General features: G+C 40.5%; 1 long non-coding RNA gene across 2 annotated transcripts; it reads left to right on the top strand.

Moving 5' to 3' along the window:
- Positions 1-15: 15 nt before the first annotated feature.
- On the top strand, positions 16-17,467 carry LOC125916622 (uncharacterized). 2 transcript variants are annotated; one of them, XR_007455988.1, is made up of 4 exons: positions 21-198; positions 9,860-10,024; positions 10,668-10,791; positions 17,351-17,467. It is a non-coding gene; the product is annotated as an uncharacterized LOC125916622 (long non-coding RNA). The 2 variants fall into 2 exon arrangements; XR_007455987.1 differs by lacking the exon at positions 17,351-17,467 and having other exon boundaries at positions 16-198; positions 10,668-11,010.
- Positions 17,468-19,304: the final 1,837 nt, after the last annotated feature.

Raw genomic sequence — 19,304 nt, 5'->3', positions numbered from 1 at the left:
GTCGGGCGGCAGCGCGCGGCGGCTCTTCCGCCCTGAAGTGGCCTTGACGCCTCCCGGCCGCCGTAGGCGGAGGTTGGGGGCCGGTGGCCCCGGGCGCCCACTTGGGTGCCCCCAGCCCCGCGGGGCCGTGGGCCTGAGGACGCTCGGCGGGCACAGGCCTGGTCATTCGTTCGTCCATTCATTCACTCACTCCTTGAGGTACGCCTTAAGGTAACAGCCACTTCCTCACTCACGAGCGTTTTCTTGACCGCCTGCCACGTGCCGGGCGCTCTAGGCCCTAGTGCATTCTAGCTGGGGGAGACAGGCCGAATGCGACGGGCGAAGCAACACTTGCCAAGTGTGATACGTGCTGCGGAGCAAATAAGCAGGGGATGGGTCCGTCTGACTCCCGAGCTCGGGCCGCCTTAGAGATTTGGTGATAGGCTCAGCCGCTTGGCGAGGCCCAGTGTCCTCGCTTTCTCGGTGCCCTGTGCAGGCGGATACGTGTGTCCCCCCCCCCCCCCCGCCCTCCCCCCCGTCCCCCACCGATAGTTTTTTTCCGGAAAGAAAAACATGTTGCAGCATCGAATTGTACAATTATATATATATTACATATATATAGTATATATTATGCATATAATATATATTATGTATATGTTATATATAATATATACTATATACATAATATATATTATAATATAATAATATATATTATCATATAATATATATTAATATAATATATATTATATATAATATAATGTATATATAATATACATTATGTATATATATTATACATAATATATATTATATATAATATTGTTGATGTATAACTCCTTACTCCTTACCCCCCAAACAGTAGGGTAAGGTACCTCTTAGACTCTCATCAAGCGATAGCATCCCCTTCTCTGCTCCTCACTCAGTTGAAGAGTTTCTACTCACCAGTGTATTTGTTAAATCCCTTAGGATCTTTCTTTTTTTGGTCACTATCTGCTAGAAGTTCTGAGTTGCTGGAAAATCGCAGGTGGTAGTGCTGGAGGCTCCACAAATTGCCACAGAAGAGCATATGGCTGGGTATTGAAGGACCTGATGGAAGGAACCAGTTAAAGATCAATTAGGGATGGTCAGAAGTCACTCACTTTTGAAGGGCATTGCTGATGTCTTTGCGGCCCGGGGAGGCAGAGACTAACTGTTTTGTGACGGGCAGCAGAACGGTGTGGTGGCTGGCGTCATGAAGTCCTGGGGGTTGAAGAGGGCAGACCCTGATCACTAGACACAAGGTATAGGATGGGAATTCCTCCCCCACAGGACCATGCTTTAACGACTCCCTGTACTGCTGATGCGGTTTGTGCTTCCGTTTCCGGAAAGCGGTCTCCAGCCAGACATGGCATGCTTACTGCTAAGAATGTCAGCTAGAATCTGAATGGGCCCTCGTCAGGGATGCTCTGAACCAGTTTTGAAGTTGGTGGTTTTGGGGCTAATTGGTCCATTTCAACTTAGAGTCTGTCATTTCGTGACATTATGGACAGAAATACTCTGAGAAGCTCTAGCCGTCCTTCCTCTTCTTGGTGGTGGGGGAGGAGATTCTGGTCACTGGCAGTCTCTTCTTCTGCCTCCAAGAAACTTAATGCCTCTGCAAAATCCAGCTTACAATAGCTAAATGATCCCCCTTTTAACAAACCCCTGTAACTCCAACCAAGATTATTTGGAATGGACAGCTAAGATTGTAGGGGAAGAGTCAGGTGTGTGTGTGTGTGTGTGTGTGTGTGTGTGTGTGTGTGTAGCTGGCTCTTGACTCACTGCCCATATCTACCATTTTAAGTAAGCGTAGGTATTTCCAGTAATACTGGCTGAGCTGATAAAGACTGATTCTTGCTCTCTCTGGGTGTTTCTGATCAAGGAGACTCTTCCTTGATTGTGTAGCCATTTGTTTTGCTTATAAAAATCAGTGGCAGTGCACCATATCTGTTATGTCAATCAGCTTTAATGAAGGAGCCCACTGCATATGCATGCAGTGTGAATCCCCTCGCTTCTGGAGTCAGGGTGTCAAACTCGTTCAATAGCTGACAGCTGTGATTAGAGCCAAGCAAGCCTCCAGCATGAAAGGAACTGACAGGAGTACCCAACTGCTGAAAAAGTAATAAGAAGTAGCCAAACTGACTTCTAACCAACAGTCAAGTTTGACTCACTGTGCATAGGAAATCAATGAGGAGAATATGAGCCATTTTCTCCTTATTGATTTTCACTTCTAATTATTCCTTGGAGGTAGCTTGGTTTCATTTTTATGCCCCCCCCTTTTTTTGGTGAATTATCCCTTTCCCTTCTCCCCCTCCCACCCCCTTACCCCTCCTTTTAACCTACAGTAAGTGCTAAATAACTTTGAACTTAAGTGAGAGAATTAATGTATATTCCTTTTTTCAAATACTCTGAAGTGACCCCCAAATTTGTGGTACATACAAAGTCCACTGTTTTTCACAGAATTTTTGTCAAAGTGAGATGATTTTTTTTCCCGAGGTCTCTCTTTCTCACTGGTGGTTTGCTAGTAGTTTCTGCTTAGCCTGAAGAAATTTGGGTAATTTGATAATTTTGAGTTTTCTCTGGGAATTTTCTCTAGCACCCCATACATCTGTCTATCTTCGACATTCATGCTAAGTTGGTAAATACTATAAACTGGACCATGGAATATACTTTGTGCCCATTTTCTCATAAGATAAGGCATTCTTTGTCAAACAGAACGTCTAGTACTTTTTTCACTCCAGAAAGTGAAATATTAGATTCTTTCACTGGATTCTTTGAAAATGCCCCTTAGTCGTAAGGCAAAATTAGAGGATGTCAATGATCTCAAGAAGTATTCCACATAATACGACCCGATGCCATAGAATTGCAGAATTATAGGCTTAGGGTTTCAGAAGATCAACTATTTTCTACTTATTAGGACAAGGGCACCCTCTAGGGTAATTCTTTCCAGGACTCAAGTGTCACATAAGCATTTGCTTGCCATAAAGGAATTCTCCCTGTTGGAATTAAAGGGTTTCCTTGAGCCCAGAATTTGGAGTTGCGTGCAGCCAGGGTTGATGTTCCCAGGTGTGTTTCCTTGACTAAAATAAATTCTCAGAGCTTTCATTTCCTCATTTATAAAAGAGGAAAGATAATATATACCTTACAGAGTTGATATGAGATTTAAATCATATGGGTAAATGCCTGGCTTCTACCAGATGCCCAATAGGGATCATTTTGCCACATTTCTTTCTTGTGTCTTTTCCTTTCTTTAGTCCATCCTTCTTTTTTCTTTCCCTTCCTTTTCTCTCCTCTCTCCCTCTATCTCATCTCTTTCTCTAACCTCTTCCTCCCTACTTCCTTCCCCTGTTTGTTTCCTCTCTCCTTCTCTTCACCCTCCTTTATTCAATCTCTTTTTCCTTCATGCCCTTCCTAGAAAAAAATATCCAGAATTCATATTGTTGAATTTCTCACTAAAAGATATCTTTCCCTTTCTTCTCATTCCCTTCCTCCTGTCATTCACTTAGAATTGTAATTCATTGACCTCTAATCTCATTTTTCCACAAGTCTCATTTTTCAACTTCTGGCTCCAGTAAGCAGTTCCCACCTCAGTGAATTGCACTTAGTAGAAATTCTCAGTCTCTCAGGGTTGAGGGCAAACTGTAAATATTTCCTCATCTATTAATTTTGTTCAAAGAAGGTAGCGCTGAAAGGAGCAATAAATCCCATGTACTTTATGTACCCCTTCTTTTTTCTGATAATCCATTCCCAAAATCTCCCATCTATTTTTCAAGCTCTTGGATCTATTTAGTTTCAAAATGACTTTCATTGGTAGGTATCACACACAAAAAGTTAGATGCACAAAACAAAAGTTAGGTTGGTGAGTTACTACAAAGTGAACTCTTGTGTAATTCTCAACCAGGTGAAGAAATAGAACACTGTCTACATTCCAGAAATGTCCACATGGCCAATTCCAGTCATTAACTTCCATAGTACACGGTCTGAAAAGCCTAAAATATTTATCAGGCCCTTTACTGAAAAAATTTGCTAATCTCTATAATAGCCTGTTCCTTCCCTCTTTAGTTTTCAAATGATAGTTGAAAACAACAACAAAAAATTATCGCTTCTCAGCCTTTTGGCTAAGATCAAGTGAAAACAAAAATAATTATAATATTATGCAGAGTTTTCAAAGTATATAAATATAATATGTAAAATAACTATCATAGAAAGTGGGGGAGGGTGAAGGGAATCTGTCTTAAGAGTGAAGATCTTATATTCCGCTTGAAGTACTGAAGTATTGATTCTAAGTAGACTGAAAAATGAGGGATATAATCCCGAGAGCAAGCAATAAAAAAGGATACAAATATGTCAAAATAAAGTCCTAAAAATTGTTCAAATAATCTAAAAGAGAAAAGGGCAAACAGTAAAATGGAAAACAAGTAGAGCAATCAGAAAGCAAGTAGTATACGTGTAGCATTAAATCCTGATATATCGATGATCGCATTAAATGTAAATAGTCTAAATACATCAGTTAGAAGACAGAGATTGTTATAATTAATTTTAAAAGATTATCAATGATTTTTGTTTCTGGAAATTTGGAGTAGATGTACTTTCCCCTGTTCCTCCTATTAAATATAACTAAAACCCCTAGAAATTATACCAACACAAGAAGACTCTGAAAGATAGAGAGAATCAGTCACACTGTCTAGCGACCTTGGGACCCAAGGAATGACATGATTGTAAGTTACCTGGGTTTCCTTTTGCCTCATGTATTCTAGACTTGGAACTGAAGAAGCTGGTAACCCTAAAATCTGACAAACATGGAAATTTTAAAAAGCCCCAACAAATGCCTATTCTTTAGCCAAAGGACCGGGAAAAGGCCATTGAACAAGGCATAAACTTGTAGAAAATAAGCATTCTACTCCAGCTAAATAGCGCGCGCGCACACACACACACACACACACACACACAGACTAGAAAGGCCAGGGGGAGAGTATAGACTTCCACTCTCACCTTGTTATAACTGCCCCTCATCCTCTATCAGGATGATGTCAAAGAAGGCTCAGTAAGGAATCAGTTCTTTCATCCTGTTCAGAGTTAACTAATTAGGCACCTCCCCACCCTCTGCAGCAGTTTCAGTGAAGTCCATTGGGGGAGCCTGGACTTCCATCTCCACTCTAGCATATGAATAATTAAATATAAACAGCTAAAATATACCAATAAAAAGGTATAGATAATTCGATTGTATTAAAAGAAACATGACAACTGTATGATGTCTATAAGTAACTGACTTCAAATATGATAATATGGGCATATAGAAAATAAAAGGAGGGAAAGAGATATATCATGCAAACATTAATCCAAAGAAAGCATGAATGGTTACGTTAATATCAGATAAATAGACTTTAGACCAAAGAAATTCACCAGGTATAGAGAGGACCATTATATAATGATAAAATGGTTACTTCACTAAGAAGATATAGCAAATCTAAAAATATATGCACCAAACAACAGAGCTGCACACTATAAAGCAAAAGTGGCAGAACTGAGAGGAGAAGTAGGCATTTCCTCAGTGTTAGTTGAAGATTTTAACACCTCTTTCTCAATAGCTGATACAAGAATCAGGCAGAAAATCACCATGGATGGAAAAGTCAACATCATTAACCAATAGGAGCTATTTGACATTTATAGAACAATCAATATCAGGAGAATCCATATTCTTTTCAAGTGCCTACAAAGCGTGTACTAAGATAGACCACATCCTGGACCATAAGACACACCTCAACAAATTTAAAAGAATTGAAATCCTACAGAGTATGTTCTCTGACTACAGGTAGGCTAGACATCAGTAACAGAAAGATAATAGGAAAATATCCAAACACTTGGAAAATAACACTTTCTAAATAATCCATGAGTCACAGAGGAGATCTTAGTGAGAAGCCAACAAATGAGCAACGAATTAAATGAAAATGAAAATACAGCATATCAAAATTGGGTACAATTAAAGCAATGTTGAGAGCAAAGCTAGCAATACATGCTTACATTAGGAAAGTAAAACATCTTAAATTAATAATGTGAGCTCTCACAGAAAGGGCGTAGAAAAGAAGAGCAAAATCAAAGTCAGCAGAAGAGACTAAATCATAAAGATAAGAGCAGAAATCAATAAAATTTAAAACAAAAACAATAGATAAACAAGGAGTCGGTTTTTTGAAAAGATCAATACAATTGAAAAGTCTCTAGCAAGATGGTCAAAGATAAAAATGGGAGAAAATACAAATTAGCATTATCAGGAATTAAACATGGAATTGCACTACGTACTCTACAGACATAAAAAGGACAGGGAATGCTGTAAATATCTCCACATACATACAATTGAGGACTTAGATGAGGTGGACCAATTTCTTAAAACTGCCTACCACCAAATTTACCCAATATGAAATAGGTAATTTGAATAGCTCTATACTATTAAAGACATTGAATTCATAATTTGAAATTTCCCCAAAAGAAATCTTCACTGGAGATTCACTATACAATTCTGTGAAATGTTTGAAAAATAATTAATATGATATATACACAGTCTCTTTCAGAAAATGGAAGGGTTTGGAAAACTTCCTAATTCATTTTATGAAGTTAGCATTATGCTGATACTAAAACCAGACATTGACAGTCCACAAAAATTAATAAAGGGAAAGAAAGAAACTATGAGCCAATATCCTCCATAAATGTACGTGCAAAATCCTTCAGAAAATATTAGCTAATAGCATTAGCAATGTATAAAAAAATTATACACCATTACCAACTGGAGGTTTTCCCAGAGATGCAAAGCAGGTTCACCATTCAAAAGTCAGTCAGTGTAATCTGCTGTAACAGGCTAACAAGAAAAAAACATAATGTGATTCTATCAATTGAGGCAGAAAAATAATTTGAGAAAATTTAATACTCATGATTTTAAAAAACACTTAGCACACTAGGAATGAAAGAGAACATCTATAACTTTACAAAGGCCATCCCCCCAAAAAGCTACAGATAACATACTTAATGTTGAAGGACTGAATCCTTTCCTCCTAAAGCTGGGAGCAAGTCTTTTTTCATTACTGTGGTTTAACACAGGGCTGGAACTTTTAGCCAGTTCAAAAAGGCAATAAAGGGAAATAATAGGCAAACAGATGGAAATGAAGAAATAAAACTGTCCCTGTTTGGAGATAACACGATTGACTGTGTAGAAAATGCCAAGGAACTTACAAACAGAAATGAAATTCCCATGTATCAGTATAACAAAACATGAAGAAGACTTGTATGCTGAAAACTACAAACTTCTGATGAACGAAAATGAAGAAGATCAAAATGAATGGGGGAGAGTATCAATTCTCTTCAAATTAATATACAGACTTACCACCATTTCTGCCCAAATCCCAGCAAGGTATTTTATAGATATAGAGAAGATCATTCTAATATATATATGGAAAAGCAAAGGAAATATAATGGGTAAAACGATTCTGAAAAGAAGAATAAAGTTGGAGGAATCATGGTACCCAATTTCAAGACCCATTACTTAGTTACAGTAATCAAGAGCGTGTGGTATTGGTAGAGGGATAAACATACAGGTCAACGCAACAGATAGAGAACTCTGAAATAGTCCCACACAAATATGCCCAACTGATTTTTTTTTTTAATTTTTTTTTCAACGTTTATTTATTTTTGGGACAGAGAGAGACAGAGCATGAACAGGGGAGGGACAGAGAGAGAGGGAGACACAGAATCGGAAACAGGCTCCAGGCTCTGAGCCATCAGCCCAGAGCCTGACGCGGGGCTCGAACTCACGGACCGTGAGATCGTGACCTGGCTGAAGTCGGACGCTTAACCGACTGCGCCACCCAGGCGCCCCCCAACTGATTTTTTGACAAAGGTGCAAAAGCATTCAGTGGAGGAAATATAGATTTTTCAATAAACGGTGCTGGAGAAATTCAATAACTGTAAACAAAATAAGCAACCAAACCAAATCAAAACAAAACAAAATCCTTGACTTCAGGCTCACACCTTATATACAGATTAACTCAAAATGGATCACAGACTTACATGTAAATGTAAAATTTTTTATAGTTTAAGAAAAATAAAAAACGTAAGAGAAAATCTTTCTACTGCAGAGTGAGGCCAAGAGCTTATAGACTTAACCCCAGAAGTGCAATATGAAAAAGAAAAAAATGATAGATTTAATCAAGGTTAGTAACTGTGAGAAGTCTTGTTAAGAGAATGAAAGACAAGCTACAGACTAAGAGTGAATATTTGCACATCATATATCTGATAAAGGATTAGTATCTAAAATAATTAAAGAACTCTCAAAACCCAACAGTGAAAAAATGGATGATCCAGTTAGAAAATGGGCAAAAGACATTTCATTGAATAGGATATACTGATGACAACTAAGCACATAAAAAGCTGTTCAACATCATTAGCCATTAGGGAAATGCAAATTAAAACCACAATGAGGTAGCACTATACATCTATCAGAATGGCTAAAATAAAAAATAGGGACAACACCAGTGAGGATGTGGAGAAACAATCACTAATACACTGAAGTTTCATTTTGTGTGGTTTTCTCTGTTTTTTTGTTTTGTTTTGGCGTGTTTGTGTGTGTGTGTGTGTGTGGCTTTCTTTGTATTTATCCCCCTAGGGGTTCGTTTTGTCTCGTGAAGCCTTGGCTTGATATCTTTTGTCAGTTTTAGAAAATTCTCATCCTGTGTTTTGCTAGTTTCCAGTAATTTAGAAAAAAAAATTTTTTTTTTTTGAATGACCAAAGACTCTGAGATTTATGTAAGGGACGTGGCTGAAAAAAAAATTTTTTTTTAAACGTTTATTTATTTTTGAGACAGGGAGAGACAGAGCATGAATGGGGGAGGGGCAGAGAGAGAGGGAGACACAGAATCAGAAGCAGGCTCCAGGCTCTGAGCCATCACCCCAGAGCCCGACACGGGGCTGGAACTCACGGACTGCGAGATCGGGACCTGAGCCAAAGTCGGCCGCTTAACCGACTGAGCCACCCAGGGGCCCCTGAAAAATGTTTACTTATGGTACTCAGCATGTTCCTGTGTACACAATTATAAGTATGAAAGTAAACAAAATAACACAACTATATATACTATTTCCCCTTTATTATACCCTAAATGATCTCTAGTTGGTTCTTACTCTCAGGATCTACTGATTATCATTTCATGTATGTTAGGCTAATTTGGCTAGAAGTTTTATCTTCCAACTAAACCTAAGTCAGGATGTTAGCAGTGAAATATTCTCTTCAGATCTTTAAAAATTGAGGATAATGGCTATGGGATGATGGGGCAGTCTGTGGTCGTTCTATTAACATTAATAATCTCTCATTTTTTGTTGGGTGGGCATAGTTTTCCAAGCACTTTGTTAGGGCCTGTCTCAGTTGCCCTCGCAATGACCCCTTGAGCCTGGCAGGTTTACTTCCATTTTGCAGATGTAGTCTCAGGTGAAACAGATGACCGAAAAGGATCCAGAGTGGTAAATACATTATTTCATCACGGTCTGGAACTTCCCAGGATGGTTCTGACTCTGTATTTGGGTGCCACTATACTCTTCAGGTTACCTAGATAGCCCTATGCTCTTCTAGTTCTAGAATATCATAGTCCTTCCATGGACACGATAAGTAGTTGAACCAGAAACAAAGTTGAACTTCCTTGTTTTCCTTCTGTGCTATTATGTCAACTGCATACAGTAGAGAATAGGACTTTGTTACCTGCTTGGAAGGAGGAGCCGGGGCGGGGGGGGTCTCATCTCCCTCCCAGTTGACTCTCACTTCATTAGAGCTCACCAGATGTCCCAGAAAGATCCCTACTGTAAATATTTTGGTTGACCGCTTCTCTTGCAGCTGACTCAGGAATAGAGATGGGTTGTCTGCGGATCCTAGAACAAGTTCTGGAGATGGTGAACAGATGGCCAAGCAGTATTGCCATAATCCTCGATAGCAAGAGGCAGCTTACCTTGTGGAAACTTGGGCCTCTCTTCTGACGACTGTAGGGATTAAGAGAACAAGGTAAGTGAGGAAGAAAACCAGTGGGTACTGAGGCCCATGTTTTTGGAAGGCAAAGAAATGCAGGCTATGTGCCTAACATCAGAGTCCTCCCCAATATAAATCATGCTTATGTAGGGCGATCATTCCTTGATGGAGGCTTTGAGCTGAGACTCTGGGGATGCAGGGAGTACAACTGTGAATAAGATAGAAATCCCCCCAGCTTTGATGGCATCTGCAGCCTAATGGGGGACATAGTTAATAAACAAGTAATTACATCAAGCTTCCTCATGGGAGCAGTATGGGATGCAGTTGAGGCACGTAGGAGGTTATCTTGACCCAATGTAAGGGAGTCCTGGAAGGGTTCCTGGAGTTAGTGATATCTGAGCTAAGTCACAAACTAGAACCAGACACTTACGAAGTGAAGAGGTATGGAGGTAGAATAGAGGGAAAAGCCTGTGCCAGAACATGAAGACATTTGAAAGAACCAAAATCATTGCAGTTTGCCATGACTTTTAGTGATGGCTTTAGCATACAGCATGGGGAAAAGGTTTCTCAAGGCAAAACCTCGTATTCCTTTGGTCAGTTGGGCCCAGTTGCATTTACGTCAAGTGTAGAGAATCACCATGAATGACCCATTCACTGCCCATCTCTGACCCTTTACTAGGGCGCTCATTTGAGAACCCTGACTTCAGAATGCAGGTGAACTCAGATTTCTACAAATTGGCCTGGCAAACTGTGACTCCGTCCCCTCTCCCCGAGGTGGACAGCGCCCCCCAGTGGAAATGAAGGTGAGTGCTCCTCCCGTCCCCCACTGGCCGGGGCCACACTGAATGTACATGTTTGCCATTTCCCTGTGAGGTTGCAGCCGACCGAGGGTCTGCAAAATTGCCTGAAATTCTGAAACCAAATAATGTAAGGGGAGGACTAGTTCCTATGAATAGCAGACATGTTTTATTATCTCAATTGTAATCCTTTTAACATGACTCCAAAGCAGTTCTCTGGTTCAGAAAAAGTTACAGAAACGATAGGGGAATGAGAACTATAAAAAAAAAAAAAAAAGTGAGATGTTTTATTATTTCTCTTTCAACCCACCCCAGGACATTGATTCAGCTTAGGCCAATGGAACGGAATTAGTAAGTGGATGTGCTGGTGTAAACAGTTTTAATAATAGAAAGTTTATTATTTTTTTCTCAACTCAACGTAAATACACAGTGGACAGTAGCTCAGGAATGGCATGATTTTGAAATGTTACCCGTTGTCCAGTCTTTGGCACGGATATGTCTGGGATCAAGATAGAATAAGGAGGTGTGTGTGTGTTGGGCGGAGAGGGGAGCCATGGCCCAGGTCACAGTGTCCCAGGGCCTGGGATCCTTCAGCACACACCCAGTACTGCCTCCCCAGGAGGACAGCGGGGATCCTTGTTCCAATTGCATTACGATTTCGAGAATATTCCATCTCATTTAGCTGTTCCATAAACATTTCAAGATTTAAGATGATGCTAAATGATGTGGACAGAATTAAAATGCTTTAAAATGACATAAGATGGTGAACTCTCTAGCTGCCTTTCTTTTCGCCTAAACAGGAAGAATGGCAAGTTGGGGGAATGACCCTGTGTTACTTTTCAGAATCCTCTAGATGGTGCTGCTGTGATAGCTATTGGCCAGACTTTCTTTCTTTCTTCTTTTTTTTTTTTTTTTTTTTTTTTAGCACTTAACTATCAAACCAAATATTTAACTTATTAAATGTCTTATACTTATAGTTAATTGCTAATATGATACTATTGGTAATTTATACCATCACATTTACATTACATTCTCTTAACAATAGTCTATGCACATAAATCATACAAGCAGAGTAATTTCAAAAATTGAAATACATGTACTTCTCTGGTCATTATTCAATAAAATTAAAGACTCGCATGTGTGGATGGATTTTTCCACACACATTAAAACTGGCTATAGGATTAGCTCTTGACTACCTCTCCTTGTGTTGGACAGTACAGGACAGTGGCTTGTACATAGTAGTTGCTAAGTTAATGTTTATCAAAGGAATTGATTCTAATTTGTTTTTTCCCTTCCACTACTGATTGGAGATGAGGTGACCAACTGGATTAAGCTTTTCAGAACCCCAGTTGGAGATTGCTGCTTATCTTTGCTTATCTTGCTAATGAAAAGATTGGGAGGCCATTTTTTTTCTGTATTTCTGAAAATGGCCTGGTGGGGGTGGGGGGAATGTGTGTATGTGTATAAGATCACTTTTTTATTTTAAAAGCAAATTGGTTTTCAGGTTGGTTCCATTGAAATGCAGGAATGGTATGAAAATTGTGTTTGATAATTGCTCGAGTCTTAATCAAGATTTTATTAAAATCAATATTTGATATGCTGCTCAATTTAATTAAATTAAACCATAGAGAAACGAGTAATAAATGAGTTTGAAAATCAATCACGGATAAGGTATGTTTCTTTTAATTAGTTTAACGTAGAGAATGTTGGGTTAAGCAATTGCTGACCACAGAAGGAACAACAATGAAAAAAATCACCACTTTTGTTTATGCAGTATGAGCAACTAATATTAATGAGCACGTTCTCTGTGCCAGGCACTATGCTAAACATTGTTTATTAAGTTTCTTCATTAATTTTGGGACAAATTTTAGGAGGTCTGTCTCCTTAGTTGATGATTCAGACCTGGGTTTGAGCTATCATGAGGGTCCTGGGCCATTTAGCCAGGAAATGGCAGAGGTAGATTTTAACACAACAATCAAGTTTTTGCCTCTACCTGGAGTCACTCAGAAATAGCAAGAAAAAACATACTTTTATTAGGATGAATTTTAGAGAAGTGCATTGGTGGTAGTTTTCTTTCTAAAAGAAGTGTTGCCTTTATAGACGAGTGATAGATGAGGGGGGGAGAAATCCTAAATCAAAAAGCGTGAACGTTGACTTAGCAGCTCAGAGTCTCGTAAAATACCAGAGAAAGGAAGAGAAAGAAAGAAAGAAAGAAAGAAAGAAAGAAAGAAAAGAAAGAAAACAAAGAAAGAAAGAAAAGAAAGAAAGAAAGAAAGAGAAAGAAAGGAAAGAAAGAAAAAGAAAGAAAGAAAAGAAAGAAAGAAAGAAAGAAAGAAAGAGGAAGAAAGAAAGAGTGTTTTATTTTTCTGGACAGACACAGAATACAGTTATTTACCATATAATTTATGCTTATTGGGAAAGGCAGAGATTTATGGCTTTAGTAAAAAAAGTGTTCTAATTGGGATTAGCTAATGAAAAAATGGTGGCACTGGAGAGGGAGAAAGGAGGAAAATGTGATTTCGGTTGAGGTGTTTCTTCTCTCCTGGGATGTAACAAAAGGGCTAGTGTTCCCCACCGGGGCAAGAATCACACTTCTAATTAGGCCGTCGGAGTTGGTGCCTGTATTTTTGGTTCTCGGTCTTTTTAGTCATCCGTGGAATCAACTCTAGGAAACTAAGGCTATTCTTGTTAAATACTGTCGGCGATGAGGACGAAACTTCAGCTTGCTGAAAAATCTCCCTCAATTTTATTCAGCGCTTGTTTGGTGGGATGAAAATAAAACCCAGCAACAATCACAACCATACAACTGCACAGCTTCCCTGCCATAGACCTAGAAGAATCTGTCTCAAGGCACTGCTTGATAAACTTCAGTCACGATTTTTGCCATCCCTGCGTGTCTTGTGTTACTTAATATTTTCCTTGAAAATGGCTCATTATAAAACATCAAAATTAAACACGGTTGTTTTCGAAGGAAGCTTTGTTTCAACGCCAAAAGTGGGAAACCAGAGTTCCTTTCTCTAAGAAGGATAGGAGTGAAAAGAAATACAGTCAAATCAAAACACGTTATCAAATTTTAACTCCAGGAAAGTGTCCAGAGGTCATAAAGACATACTTGCACCAAACTGAGACTTCCTCTTTGACTATATCTGAGCAATAAAAAAAGATCGGAAAAGGGAATAATGTTATCATTATGTGAATCAATTTCATCCAACAGTGTCTATTTATCACCTAAAATCATATTTCCAGGCCCAGGTGCATCCGTTAGCTTTTGTGATCAGCAGCCCACGTATCTTTGTCCGTTGCTCATGCGAAGCTTTGCCCCCTTTCTTTTCTTCCCTGATTCCCCCCAGTTACATCTGAATCTTGGTCTCTGCCCAGATGATTCCTCTTACCTCATTTCTGAACATATAGAGAATTCTGTTAAGCTAACACACGGATGGAGGGCAGATTATAAAATGAATACTTTCCATTGCTGGTTAATGCTACTTTCTCCATCTATACTGTTTGAGATACTTTTTCTCTAACTAGATGTGGCAAATTTCCAATAATAGTAAAGTAAATGTAGTGAGTGATATGTCTCTTTACCACCCTGACCTTCGTACACCCGGTTCCCCTACACAGGCGACCACCGTCATCATGTTTTATGTATTCTTCTGGAGATGGTCTGTGTATGTGAAACTTTACTTGAACCTCTGTGTCTCTCCCTAAATTTCACACAAATGGAAGCACACCATACATGTCATTCTACAGTTCACTTTTTTTTTTTACCCAACAATATTTTTTGGATGTAGTTTCATATTAGTATATGTAAGCCCTCATCCATTCTTTTGAACGTTGCCTGGAAGTACTCCATGCGTGTAACTCTTCCCCTTTTGATGTGTACTTAGATTATTACTGTTTTACAAATAATGCTGTAATGTCCCTGCATAATTCTCTTTGGGTCCATGATGGGCAGTAAGAAGTAAATCTGCTGCTGGACAGCACTCACTCAAATGGTTAGAGATCTAATTACAATAATTAGAGAGGGCAAACATGATCATATTTCTTCCCATGAGAATCCCATGCTGTTTCTTCGTCCTCACCCATAATGTGAACTTGTCTTTGTCACGGTGCCCCCCTGCACAGCATGAAGCATCCTGATTTGTACATGAAGTTGTGGCCTCTAAGTTACATTTGTCGTGTGCGTCTAATCCTATTTAATCTTCCCTTGTCGCCATCACATTTGAAATCAGTTGTGTAGTTTTGTTCTCGGTGCCTCTCTTTGATGGATGACAAGCTCCATGAGGTCAGGGAGGGACTTGATGTTATGGAAAAACCTTAAACTTCTCTGGCCTTAGGAAAAATGACCGCAATATCATTTTAATGGCAAATAGATGCACGTTCCTAAGGGAGCTCGAATGGGGAATATGGAGGGGAAAAAAAAAAAGAAAAGGAAAACAACCCATGAGAGTTGGGGTTGCTATTTTTGATCAAGTTGGAATTGGGAAATACCAGGAGTCTCCTAGGAAATCTTGATCTCACTGGAAGATGATCCTGCTCTCTTGGCCAAAGAGCAGGTCTGTATTTCTGTGCACATAAAACTTGCAGACCCAGACAGAGGGCCAGTCTACCTTCTGGCTTCGCCTGCCATTTATTATCATTCACAAGGTGGTGTTAGATGCTAAGCTTTTAAAAGAACTGGCTTTTCAGCAGTATTTTTACCCTTGAGAGTATATGGAGAGAGCTCTGTGTTGTATATTAATCAGAGCTTCCACGACTCTTTGAATGGTATTCGAAATGTGTCTGGGAGTGTGGTGAATGAACTATGCCCAAAGTGTGCTCTATTATTTATTACACAGGAGTCTTTCCATCTGAGACATAGGCTGAAATTAAAGGAACCTAATACCTACTTTAATAACTCAGCCTTCTTCCCAGTTTCTGCTCCTTATGCACTCCTGCCCCCATAAGCTTTCTAGGATTTGATACCTCTTAAGAGTCCGTTTGTCTCTCAAATCGTACTAAAATTTGTATTTCTAAATTCCCCACTCTTTCTGTGGATGTGTAGCTCTCAGTGCACCCCATGCTGTGCAAACATTTAACAATCACGCCTAGAAGCTGTTCCTTCTAGAACTCCTTCCATCCCTTTTCCCAGATGGCAAGTCTTACTCATCCTACAAAACCTGGTTCAAATGTCATTTCCTCTTCTGCCCTCCCTGACTGTCCCAGGCGATGAGTCACCCTCTTCTCTGTGCTCCCACCATCTTCTCTGTGTACCTCGACCGCAGGCATCTCAAGAGAGCAGTGTTGTCCCCAGGAGGGCAAATGTGCATTCTTGGGGAACAAAAAATATTATTCTGTTTATGCATAAAACACAAATACACACAGCACACAGCCAGACAGCATATAAATTTCCATGCTGGTGGACAGATTAGGAAAAAGATGTCTAAATATGCTTATAGAAAACACAAAGCGTACATACATGCACAGCCCAAACATCTGCCGGCTGCCTCGGTTCACCTGGGTGGTACCATGCACCCATCCCCTTTCTCTTCGATTCGGGTGGCCCTGCTTCCTCCACCCCAAACCAACTCACGAGTCATAGCCCTTCCATTGCCCGTACTTATACAGGCAAACCTCAGGTCTTCTTCAAGGTCAGGTGCATCGTTCTGTAGTACCTGTGTGTTTCTTTATTTAACGTGTATAAAACCACTTAACATGCAACCACTGTTACTAGGTTCTTTTTTCTGTGTCGCTGTCAAAGTCACTCGGTGTCGTGCCCCTTGTTCCACCTTCCCCGTAGGCCCTGTGGTTTTGGCTGCGCGATTTTGCGGAGCGAGCTGACTTTTTAGGAATGTGTATGTTGTGTTACATCAGAACTGACGGTACTTAGATGCTTGCAACTCTGAACTAATGACTCAGTTTGGATTTCAGAGAAGTAAGTTGATCTTCAGCTGAATAGTATTGAGGCTTTTTTTTTTCCTAGGGGGCATTTTGAAATAAGGATGAAATAAGTACATTGATACATATGCGTAGAATTGCCTTACTGTAGCAGCTCAGATGTGGACCAGTGCAGTCGAGCCCCGCTAGTGACACAAACAACCAGTAGGGGCGCTGTTACAAATGATGCGGGTTTCTAAAGAGGTGAATAACTTCTAAAGTTCTGAACAAAACAAAGTATACCTCTGTAGTTGCTTTCCCGGAAAATTCATTTAAATTAACTCCGTGCACCACCCCCCCGTATTCATAACTCAGATGGAATTTGCTTCTGGCCGGTTATGTATAAACATACTTTTCATCTATAGGAACCAGTCCCTCTAGGGGACAGGCAAGCCCCTGCCCATCATGTGACAACCCACCTGCCCCCACAGATTTCCAGCACGCCCTCTGGTGAACCACTGGCCCATTTCCACGCACTGAAGATAGCTATAACTATGTAAGTTCCTCACGCAGGCTGAAAACATAAGTATACGGAGAAAGGAAGGGAGAAAAATGATTTAGCACAAGGAAGGGTAGGAAAAGTTCAAATGTTTTTGCTGACAGTAAGTGAAATAGGAGTAACTAGTTTTGTATGACCTCATATCCTTAGGCTGATTGGAAGAAATACAGCAAGACGAGTGCTGTCCTCTGGATGTGAGTACATTCGTGACTTCAGACTTTCCGGTAGCCGCATTTAAGAACAAGGTAAAAAGAAACATGTAGAATCAACTTTGCAAATGACAGTATTTAGTCCAACATACCCAAGGCAATGTTTTGTCAAGAATGTACGCAATATGAAAAGTATATTAATCAGCTAGTTTGTATATATTTATTGTACGAAGTCTTTCTAATTTTGCACTTAGAGCACCTCTCACTTTTCAAATGCCCAAGAGTTCTCTATTTGCTCCCAGCCAAGGAGCTCCCGATCTTATTGGGTTATGACAGTGCTTTAAAGTTAAAACATTAATTCTGTAGTTTCTAAGACACTATTAAGGGCGAGCCGAGAAACCCCGACTCACGCCGCCTTAAACAGTAAGAACGTTTGTTCTCTTTCTTAAGTCAGGAGGGAGGCTGTGCTCCAGGGGTGATTGTTCAGCAATTCGTGCCTTCATCAGGGATGTGGGTTCTTTCCGTCTTTCTCCACATGGGCTGTTCCTCTCATGGCTGTTAAGGTGGCATCTAGGAGCAAGATGGTGGCTTCGGTCTCCTCGTTTGTGTCCAAAAGGGGGAGTGTCGCTCTCCCGCAACTTGAAATATCCCTTCTTTCCTTCAGTCTTATTGGGCCCAAATGCCACGTCCCATGTGGCTCACGCAGATCACCAGGGTCAGGCTATTGGCCGTTCTTGTGACGGATGCGGGGATGCCTTTGGCTGGGCGTTTTCTCTTCATTTGCTCACAAAAGAGATACCGTTTCTTATCCTATTCTTGCTTTCTTCACTCATTTACCGTACCTCACTGTGTCTGTGACGTCCTCGTAAAACCTGGACTCCCATAATTTTTGCCCAAGCCACACGTGCAACATTGCATTTGATTCTGATTTAAGGGGATAGAAAGGATGGAATGCATTTCAGGGACAAAGAGAGATGAATCATAGTATGTCAGCAATGTTGAAGGGAATGGGGGTGTAGACCCATGAGAAGTGGGGGCTGGATGTGGGGATGAGGCATCTTCCACGTCTTAAGACGGTGTGCCTGCTCGTAGCAGTGTGGCTGCCTCTAATTTGTTCTGGAACTGGAAGCCAGATAATTAAGTCTGTTAGAATAACGCCTATGAGAAGAACAAATAAGCTGTGACCGAGGCCAAGGTGCTTGTCTAAGAAGAAAGTATTTCAACATCAGTCCGTGAACTTGGTTACCCTCCTTCCATCTCTCACCTGATCCCTTCACCCATGGCTTGAGGCCTTGTGCTTAGTTCTGGGCACATAGTGAGGTTCTTACCGTGTTTTAGAATGATAACAAATTTATGAATGATCGTTAGTAAATGACAACATTAATTAATCTTTATTGATGATCTGAGCTAAGTACTAATTTATGTGTTGTCTTCTTAAGTACTCAGCAAACCCTATGAGGTGGGTGCTATTTGTGTCTCTGGTGTACAGATGAGACACTGAGGCTTGTGAGATAAACGAACCTGCCTAAGGTCACGGAGCTGGGAGCCATGCCAGGACTGAGCAGCCTCTGAACCTAGGATGTTAGCTAGCCCGGGCGATACTAGAGGACTCTCTGCCCTCTCGATGTGCAAGGTGTTAGAAAGAACAAGTGTTCTTCCTGATTCCCTGTGATGCTGCTGGGGCTCGTGGCTGAGACCAAGGGGTCATGACTTGGATGTGACGTGGCTTCGTTTTCTTTTTCACTCTCTGAGTGGTCTGCCCCTCTCAGGGCTGTGCGGGATGATTGTACCACGGGTGAGTTCTTAGTTCATTTTGTGGGCTCACACCTGTCTTCACTCTTGTCCGGTTCTGCTTCTTTGAGCACTGTGTGCCCTCATGTGCCCTCACAGAGCAGTGCACACCGTGGAAGCGAGTCCACATTTGTGAAATCAGGCTTCATCTGAGGGCGGTGGGA

This window comes from Panthera uncia (assembly GCF_023721935.1).
Source record: "Panthera uncia isolate 11264 chromosome E2 unlocalized genomic scaffold, Puncia_PCG_1.0 HiC_scaffold_20, whole genome shotgun sequence".
Lineage (NCBI taxonomy): Eukaryota > Metazoa > Chordata > Mammalia > Carnivora > Felidae > Panthera > Panthera uncia.
Note: the sequence above shows the minus strand (reverse complement) of the source record. Positions and strands in the feature narration are given on the sequence as shown.